The sequence below is a fragment of the Panthera onca genome, chromosome B3 (assembly GCF_046562875.1).
Source record: "Panthera onca isolate mPanOnc1 chromosome B3, mPanOnc1 haplotype 2, whole genome shotgun sequence".
NCBI lineage: Eukaryota > Metazoa > Chordata > Mammalia > Carnivora > Felidae > Panthera > Panthera onca.
The window spans coordinates 12,222,751-12,232,727 of NC_138344.1; the positions used below are offsets into that span (position 1 = coordinate 12,222,751).

Genomic DNA, 9,977 nt, shown 5'->3' on the forward strand with positions numbered 1-9,977 from the left:
TTCTATCCTTAAAATTCTCAGGGGTTGGTGCCTGCCCTCTGCAGCTAGGTGGACTCCAAGGCTTTGAGCCCAAAGTCCAGGCTTTCACCTTGACGGTTGGCTCAGCCTTCAGTAACCACACAGCCATGCATGGCGATTTGATTTTCTGACCAAATTCTTACTCAACTTTTTCAAGGCAGTCATGGCTGCCTGCCTGAGCCCTCTGGCGTGGTTTCACAACCTCACTGGACTCTCCCTGCCTTAGCTGAAAAGAACCCTCTCGTGGGAACTTTGGCAGACCCAGCTGAGGGAAATTGGGGGGCCAAAGCACTTCCCGTCGCCTCACGTGGTCCAGCCCCTGCAAGGCAACTCTGACCCCAGGGTGCAGCAGCCCTTGGTTGCAACTGTCCCAAAGCAGCGTCTACTCCTAAGACTGGAACCACATCGGCCTCTCTATCCCAGGGCTGGGGCCACACCTTGAGGAGGAGGGAAGGCCATGTTCATGGCTCAAAGAGACAGTGCAAAGGTGTCATTTAGAGTGGCTTCCCCTTGGTCACAAACGTGTTTATCTTTAAGAAATATGAGCTTGTCTTCCCTACCCCTTAAATCCTTCAGGCTTGGCCGTCTTTCTTCTGAGGTTCTATCTCAGCTGTGCAAGTTGGGGCTTCCTCTCTTATTTGATTGTGTCTTTAATAAAACCCTGGGCTAAAGGCCCATCTGCTCCGAGTTGGCTTTGGGCCCTGGGTCTTAGTCTGGCCACTCTTGGTGCTCCTGGGACAGGGCATAGTGTGCTCCTCTCTCATTCATGCATTCATTCATCCATTCGTTCATTTAATATCTGTTGAACTCCTATGTGCCAAGCACTAGCTAGGTCCTGGGGATACCAAAAGTGTCAGGCAAATAGAAACGGGTGCTGATCCTTAGAGAACCCCTTGTCTAACGAAGGGGGCTCTTGGATGTGGGGAGGTATGTGAGTGAGCCATGCAAGCTGGGGATAAAAGTCAAGAGGCTGTGAGAACTTGTAGATCGGGTTTGAAATTTTCATGTTTTGTCCTAGAAGCCTCAGGGAACCATGGAAAGATTTTAAGCAGCGGAGAGAAATGGTCACATTTGGGTTTTTGGAAAAAGACCCTAGCTGCTGTGTGGTTTTTGGGAAAAGACCTTAGCTTCTAACACCAGTTAGAAGGGGGAGGGGAGTGGGGATCGGTCAGGGAACCCATCAGGCAAGGCCAGTGTCTAGGATTGGAGGGGCTTGGGGAGAAGGGGTTGAGAACATAACCCACGTAGAGGAGGATGGCAGACCGTGGGTGTAGATTGCAGAGGCAGTTGACCAACACTGAAGACAGACACTGGAGCAGGGACACAACTGCCAGGCGTGGAGCGTATTGAGTTGAGGTGCCTTTGAAAGGAGGCGATATTCAGGTCAAGAGCTCAGGGGAGAGGTGTGGCCTATAGATAGCCATTGGTGAATTATCTGCTATATGTAGTTACTCCATAGGAATGGTGGAACTTGCCAGGGAGACAGACTGGAAAAGCGAGGGTGCCTTGGGGTCAGGGAGGTGCATCTGTCCAAGGAGGTTGAGGAGGAATGGCCAGAGAAGTAGGAGGGATGCCAGGGAGTGGTAGGGTCACAATAGCCTTGAAGGACTATCTCTGTGTTTCTCCACGACCATTTGCCTTAATCACAAACACATCTCCTTCATCCTGCATGTTAGATGTAGGGAGCAGGGGACAAACTAGTCTGGTGCTAATGCCCTCTGGAAAGGGCATGTGGGCCCTCAGCCTGGGCAGGAGGGCCAAGGAGGATTCTGGCAAACTCCGTGAGATTAGGTGGCAACGGCAGGCACATCAGAGAGTTGGGGACAGGCATGGAGAAGCTTGTGGCAGTTCAAGGCTGGGTGGGAGAATTTTCTCTGTCTACAGGTCCATGGACTGTGAGTTCAGGGACATTATAAAGAAAGAGAACAAGGAGACCAAGGGACAGGAGATGCGGGGTCTCTTTGGAGGTTGTGGGGACTAACAAGCTCGATTTGGGAGAGGTAGTGAGAGGGAAGAGCAAGGCCAGTTCTGACCACTGGCTTCCAAGAAGGCCAGCTTCCATGGCCTGTTGGGTCTTGAGATAGAAGCTATTTCCCGCCCGAGGGGAGGAGAAGATCACATAAAGGAAACCAGTGAGGATATGAAAGGGAACAGGCCAGTACTCCAGGACTGTTGTTCCAAACTTATTCAGGCACCGAGAAAATTTCTAAAGCCCCTCTAGCCTTTTTTAGAGCTGCTCAAAGAATATGGGGCATGCCTAGGGCCCAGAGAAAAGGGGCAGTGGAGAGGCAGGCTGAAAGAAGCAGGGAGGGTCAGCGTGGGCCACAGGTTAAGACGACTTCAGCAGATAGAGGTAACCATCAGATCCTCTCCACCACTCTCTGGGCCAGCATACCACAGCTAGCACGGACAGACTCCTTCACCCCTCGCCAAAGCACTGGGTCTGGCTGCCATCTTGTGTCTGGCTATTTCAGACAGCCCCCAACTGGAGTCCCTCACGGTAAAGCCTTACCACGGAAAGAGCAGTCCTGCCAAAGTGCAGGCTTAAGTCCATGGACGGGGAAGAAAGAGTACTTTCAGACCCCCTTTGGAGTGTGGCTTCCTCATGACTTCCAAGGCAAGACATACATTGGGACAAAGAAATAGGTTTTCAGGGGGAAACAGGAGACTCAGTGTGGGTACCAGAGATGGCCACCATGACCCTGAAGGGACAATTTTGGAGTGGTTCTCCCCAGGATGGGGGGCAGGGGGCAGGCAATGCTTGCACTTTCAGCCCTCAATTTCCCCACTTGTAGAATGGGGGGTCATGGAAGAGTCTACCTGAGAGAAATGTTGAGGATTTTACGAGTTAATTTTTATATAGGATACTTAGAACAGCCAGACACATCACAAATGATAGTAAATACTATCACGATTTCATGAGACATTGTCCATTTACATGAAATTCTTGGACTTTGTGGGGACATAACACATTTCCTACCGATGTGACTCTACACTGCTCAAAAAGTAGGCATTCCAGTTTAATGATTTAATAGTAATGAGGAGATTTAATTCCAGAATTACATATTGGGATCATTTTGAAGAACTTTTCCACGAATGCTTATTAGAGTGGAAAGGATACAGAGTCAGGTGTCAGAAGACCGCAGATATTTGTTCTAGCATCTTCCATATGCTAGACTTCAATGGCCACTGTGATAGAAATGGCACTTGCATTAACAGAGCTGATGACTCAGTTGGGGAGACAAAAGTTTTTAAAAAGTTACAAATTAGGATTAGTGCCACCAAGGGGAAAATCCCCAAGGGGAAGAATAACAGAGAAGGCATCTAACTTTAGGTCATGAAGATCTTCTCTGATAAGTTGACATGAAGCCAACTTTTGGCCACTCAAAAGTGGTTATGGAGGTGTCTGGGAGGTGGGGGGTATTCTGGGTTAGAAAATGATTTCCTTTCCCAATCTTAGGCAACCCTGCGAGCACCAATTTCTACATTTGTAAAATGAAGATAAGCCTACCTATCCAACTGACCACAACAGAGCTGAGGTGAGGATACAATGAAATGATGTGAAAGAATTTTGTTAAGCACAGACAGATGCACAAAGAATCTAGGAGGGAAGAACTCACTGACAATTTCCTTTCACTTTTTCTATGCATTCAATTTGGTTTCTGTGTCTAACACGACTGTAGTACACGAGGTCTGTCCGGGAGGGGCAGTGGCTAAAGACCATGTTGAGAATACGTGACCTTGGCGTCATGAAGAGCTGTGCAAGGTGAGAGGGGTGTGGAAGGGACACAAAGGTGATTCTCTGGAGAGAAGAAGGCTGAGCTGAGCTGTAGGAGACGAGTGGGAGAGACTCCAGTTTTTTGTAAAGCTTAAAAGCTGGAGAAATTTTAGTGTGGGGTAGTTGGTACATATTGCAGTGCTCAGTAGACACGAACCCTTCTGGGACCCATCCTCAGGGAAGGGCATAGTCAACGTTATTTAATCTTTGCCAAGCTTCGCCACGAAGTTCTGGAAATAGGCAGACATGCTTTTCCCGGGGTACTCAGAGCTGTGACTTTCATCCAGTAGGTAATTACCAAATGTTTGATGCACTGAAGGACACTCCAAGATGGGAGGCATCCAGGGGGAGCACTGCCAGGTTACCCTGCAATTTCTGGGCTATAAAGGAGTCTGGGAGATGGGGATGAAAACTATCTGTGGGTTTGCAAAAAACCATCTTATTCCACACTCACAGTGAAGCAGGACAAGTGCTACAGATGAGTGAATCCAGGAACTGCCGTACTCTGGGGAGGAGGTATACCCCTGGGCTGGACGGTGGGGCATCAGACATTGCCATGGTTCCTCTTTTAATATGAAGCCCATGGAAGATGCTGTGCTGCTCATGATATCATAGTGTCACTGCTGGGCATTGGTGACTACCCAGCCTGTGTCTACAGTTTCCAGGTGGAGTTTTCTGATTGTTATTGTATTGGTGATTTTGAGAACATTTAAGGGGAAAAAAACATCAACCAGTTGAAGATGTTGCCTAAACAGGACTTGGCAAGATCGTGTCCCGATAAAGACATTTTCTCAGCTACTCTTTCAAAAGACAAAAGCGCCAAAACAAACATTCTAGTGGAGGGGCTCTCAGATGCCCTTCAGTTGAGAGGGGAACCCTCTGGAAGGGAAGGAAATGGTTAAGGGGGCGGGGAGAGGGTCTTTTTCTTCCAGGAAGGGAAGGTCAGAAGGAGAAGGGACTGACTTTTGTGACACCATAGGTTTCTGTTTGTGGCTATTCCTTGCAGAGTCTGGGCCCCATGTTCAAGGGCACTTCCACAAGGGTCCATGGAAAACCCCTCAAGCTAAAAGCGACTTTGACTTTTGGAACTGAAAATGTTAACTTGTATGAATGGCCTTGTGTAGGTAAAGAGGAGGGACTAAGGAAGGCATTTGGAAGAGAAAAGTATAGAAGGGGCCAAGAGAAACTAAGGGCTCTGAACAAGAAGGGGAGCTGGGTCAAGGGAAGGAAACCAAACTTATTCAGGATTAGCGGAAATGACAGAATGGCAAAGGAAATCAGGAGGAGAAACTGGGAGGCCAGCTCAGAGCTGCTTGGGCTTGTAGGGGAGCATTGTGCAGGGACAGGGGGCCGGACATGAAGGGTCTAACCATTTCCTGTCTTGCACCTGTCTCTTTTTCCACTAACAGCCACCTGTCAGCAGTGCGTGGGCAGACTCCCGACTCCACAAGAATGGAGGGAACTCAGTGCATCTCATGGAAGGAAGACCTCACATTGCCAAGTTGTCAGTCCTCCCCGAATGGATCCCTGCCTTTGACCCAATTCCGATGAAAATTGCAGTGAGAGCTTTGTGCACTTGGAAAGGTATTTCTAATATGTATTTGGAAGAATTCATTTTGGAGAAACAAAAACTCCCGTGTGCATGCGCACACACACACTCTAAGATTAACAAGTAAAAGCTTGCATTGTTAGATTCTGAAACACGCTTTAAATTTGAAATCTTTTGAGCGGTAAGAAGCTAGTGGCCAAAGAGGCCAACGATAAAGAATACAAAGCCCAGATATGGGTTTATTTTTGCCTTATCTGTCATTTCCATTTAGGACTTTGAGTACAATAGATGCATCACTGTTCGGAGCAAAGCAAGGTAAGTGCCCCCCGTTCATTGCCGTTGTGGCGCAAAGACTAGGGTGAGGGCAACACCAGCCAAGAGCGCCATTGTTTCACATCATGTCATGCTGTGTTCAGCGGCTTAGCAATCTTCCTTTTGGTCTTTACTACTTTTTATAGCTGGAACCCTGAGAGCTGTGAGTTCTGTGTTTGCTGACTAGTTGGTGTTCTTGGTTTTCTTTAAAGGTGTGAACACAAAGGCGAAGGAGGGCAGCGTGAGGCCTCTAACATCCTACAGAGCCGGGGCAATCGAATGCCGTGTCTCCACATTCACTCGCCGCTTCTGAAAATGGTTTTCCTGTTTTCTGAAATTCATCTGCGCGCTCTCTACCCCCGCCCCGCACCAACCTGGCCACCCTGTAGATTATAAACGAAGGCCCGTATCCTTCAGTATATTGAGTCGGTGATTTCACTGAATGAACGTGGCATTCCAAGTCAGCGAGTAAGTGTACGTCATACAATCATTGGCCCAGAAATTACATTATTATTATTTTTATTATTATTATTTTTCGGTGAGTAATTACTGAGTGCCTGCTCGGGGGCAAGCTGGGCATTGTTGTGGGTGTTGCAAACCAGCACGTGAACAAAACAAATGAAGTCTTTGCTATCCCAGGGAGCGGCCAGTTTTTAGGGAAGGAGAGGCACAGTGAACTAGGAACCACCCCAGAAGGTGAATCTGGCTGTGGAGACAGAAGCTGCTGGCTGTGGTCAAGGAAGACTTCTTGGGTGAACTGGGGCACTTGGGAAGACGCCAGAGGACGTGCAGGTGCATGCCATGTTGCTATCTGGGCAACAACATTCCGGGAAGTGGGTGTCGCAAATGAAAAGGAACAACGGGTGGATTGGCTGCCCGAAGTGGGTCAGTTTTTATACCTCTTCCTCTGTCCAGTAATTAGTGTCAGTAGTCGTGCAATAACTAGAAATTGTCGTCTTGATGCCCTCTTTGGTTTTAAATCAATTTAAAGAGGTTACATTTCATTTTCAAGATAATATTCAATTTCAGAAAAATATTGCATAATGACCTTAATTATGTATATTTGCCCTTCACCCCCAACCCCCCCCCCCAAAAAAAACCCAACCCCTACATCTTAAAGAATCACGCCGTGTTCACCTCTGAAACTAAACACAAAGAACTCCAAGGGGTCAGATGGAATGACAGAATGAAGGAAGTCCGATTCTGATCCTTTGACTCTGTAATCATTGTGCTATGGTTGTGTCTTTTGGGTCTATTGTTTAAAGCTCAAACTCAGAGAAATGTAGGGCAGGGGACTGGAGAGCCCAACTGTGCCCAAAGCAAGCTCCAATGATTCTGAACCATTATCAACGAAACTGCGAAATGCTGTCGATGAATCCATGGTTATGTAGACCTAATATTTATTTGTCTTTGTGTGTACGTGTGTGTGTGCATGTGTGAGTCTGTGAGCATGTGTGACCTGCCTGCCTGCTCCCCAACTCTCCAGTATGTGCCTAGTCCCAGCATTTGCCAATCTACAGTGTGCAGATTTTCCTTAATCACGTCTGTGGCTGAAGTTAGGTTAAGTCCAGTAGCTCTCAGGGCACCTCCCAGCTTGTGGAAGGTTCTTTGGACCTGTATTTCTATGGCTCTGATGGGAAGAATGAAAAATTTATGTTCATCAAGCTTAGCTCCCTGAGGTTTTTGTGTTTCGGACTCTCCCACAGAATTTACTGTGAGGGAGCCTCTTCCTTTCCTTTCCTTCCCTTCCCTTCCCTTCCCTTCCCTTCCCTTCCCTTCCCTTCCCTTCCCTTTCTTCTTCTTCTTTGTTTATTTTCTTTTTTTTTAATTTTATTATTATTTTTTCTTTGTTTATTTTCGAGAGAGAGAGAGAGAGAGAGAAAGAGAGACAGAGCATAAGTGGGGAAGTGGGGGAGGGGCAGAGAGAGAAGGAGACACAGAATCTGAGACAGACTCCAGGTTCTGAGCTGTCAGCACAGAACCCGACGTGGGGCTTGAACCCACAAACCGTGAACTCATGACCTGAGCCGAAGTTGGATGCTCAGCCAACTGAGCCACCCAGACGCCCCTTGAAGGATCTTATTTCTATGTCACATCTTGCAGCTGCTTACCCTGTCCTGTCTTTGCTGGCTTCCCCGGGCTCCTGTTTCCTGGGAGTTTCAGTGCCATAGTGGAGCAACCAGATGAACAGAGGTTGTGGGTGAGAGTATCGTGATGCCTGCCTCAAGGGCATCCATTGTGCAGAAGAGAGACAGCCACCTACCGTTCTGTTTGGATGGATCCCAACTCTCTGATTGGGTAGACTTGCAGGGGGTGGGCTAAATGTTTTCCTTTTCTTTTTTTTTTAAAGACAATAAAGCAGCATTATTTCATATGGTTGAAAAATACAGTGGCTTTGGTTGTTTTCATTTAAACTAACCTAAGTTGGCAGAAGTTTCTAAATGCCGCTCCGTTTACCTGAAGATTGCCTCTCAGTCATAGTGCATATATGTCTCCATGTTCAGCTTTACCTGTTTGAGAATGTAGTAGGACAACAGGGGAACGGAAGTTCTGGGTGCCTGGTCAAATCATTTTCTTGAACCGTAATTTACGTTAGTGCCTCTGCTGGGGAGAAGCTGGAAGGGGTAAGGCTAAGAGGGACTTTATGTCTCATCACGTCTCTGCAGGCAACAGATAAGATGGCACCTGAGAACATTACCCCTCAGTTTGCTCACAGAGGGTGGTACAACCCCAGTCCAGTGAGTCGATGCCTTTAACGGAGGGCCTTGCCCTGGAACATGGCTGACATCGGTACCCTTCAGGGATGCTGTTTCTATGTCTATAATGTCCCGTTGTTGTTGGCTTTAAGGTGAAGGTTTTACATACAGGGGTCTATTTGCTTAGAAGCTGGACGTTGCATGATTTGGCATAAGCCAACTGGGCTGACAGAATTTACCTCTACCTTTAGGTGGATGCTTGAGTTACACTGGGTATGAGTACACTGGGAAAATGACCCCAGCTGCCTCGGGTCTCTGCCCACAGGGTATGAAGGAAACTCAGGCTATTCATTTTTTTTTTTCTCTAGAAAAAAATATGTTTACAAATGTGAGCTCTGAAGAAAGGAGACTTTGGTAGCCAGTGGAGGCCACTGTGTTCCGAGACCTCAGATGGCCTTCAGCGTGAAGTAAGCCTTAACTGAAGAGCTTCACTTCTGCCCAGCCAGGACACTTTCAGCTTGTCTCTCAGTCTCCGGGGAAGTAATCTTGTTTAACGTCCTGTATTTTTCTCTCACAGCCTCTTGTCCATTGGGTGACAGGAAAAACACCAACTTGGGTTTTGCGTTATTTACTTTCTAAGATCCTAATTAAACTCCATCTGGTGCTGTTTATGGAAGGGAAGAGGCCTCTGATAAGCACAGCTGGGGAGAAGATTTCCCAGTGCTGCTGTCCCGTGATTTTGTTCACTTGCTCTCAGCACAGAGGCCCCTCAGTGAAAGGAAACCCGAAGACAAGATATCTGTTCAGAATTTCATCAAGTCCTCGGATTTGGGTGGAGATAGATGCATGACGTGGTATGGAACTGGAGACCCAGAAGATTCTGGAGAGTCTAGAACTCACTGCCTTTAAAGGCCCACCTGTCTTTCCCTTTCAACTCCATGCCAATGCTCATTCATGGCCCGACTGAAGAAACAAAAGGAAAATTAAGCTATTTGTGATCAGAATGTTGGGTCTTTAGATTGGGGAGGGACCAGAGAAGACATTCCACCCAATATCCTATTTTTCATAGACTGATCTAAGGCCTATTGACCCCCATGACACGCTTGTGTGTGATCAACACTGGCCTGCCGATAATGTGTCAGAAGTTATTGCAAAGGACAATAGTTTCTTTCCTTGATGGCCAGGGATATATGGGGCTAGGAACAGAACTCTGGGTCTTTAAAAACTATCCTATTTTTTTTTAAACATAGGAACTGGATAAAAGTTATAAATAAATCAAAGTTCTTATTTTCTCTGTGGTGAATTCTCCTACCTGGGCCTGGAGGCAGAGTCTGCGCCGTGGCCACATTTCTGCTCCTCTCGGGGTCCATGGGACCGTGTTCTGTGACAGGCAAGGTCCCTAGGAACCCAGGCAGCCATTCAGACAACCTTGACATTTGATGGGATGCGGTCATGAGTGCTCTCTGTGGAAGAAAGTGCTTACCTGGCGATGTGGGAGCAGATTGCCGCTGAAAACCTCATGTGGTGAGGAAGCTGGGCATCCCCTTCCAGTCAGTAATGGCTTATAAGATGCTTCTGTGCCTCTTTCATGAGGAATGTGGCAATTCCAGAGGCGAGGTTACCT

General features: G+C 47.4%; 1 long non-coding RNA gene across 6 annotated transcripts; it reads left to right on the forward strand.

Annotated features, from left to right (window-relative positions):
- Nucleotides 1-59: 59 nt before the first annotated feature.
- Nucleotides 60-9,640, forward strand: LOC132668743 (uncharacterized). 6 transcript variants are annotated; one of them, XR_014137780.1, is made up of 6 exons: nucleotides 60-2,635; nucleotides 3,479-3,557; nucleotides 5,206-5,380; nucleotides 5,617-5,660; nucleotides 5,870-6,449; nucleotides 8,722-9,640. It is a non-coding gene; the product is annotated as an uncharacterized LOC132668743 (long non-coding RNA). The 6 variants fall into 6 exon arrangements; XR_014137777.1 differs by lacking the exon at nucleotides 5,617-5,660 and having other exon boundaries at nucleotides 5,870-6,131; nucleotides 6,297-6,449; XR_014137778.1 differs by lacking the exon at nucleotides 5,617-5,660 and having other exon boundaries at nucleotides 5,870-6,125; nucleotides 6,297-6,449.
- The last annotated feature ends 337 nt before the right edge of the window (nucleotides 9,641-9,977 follow it).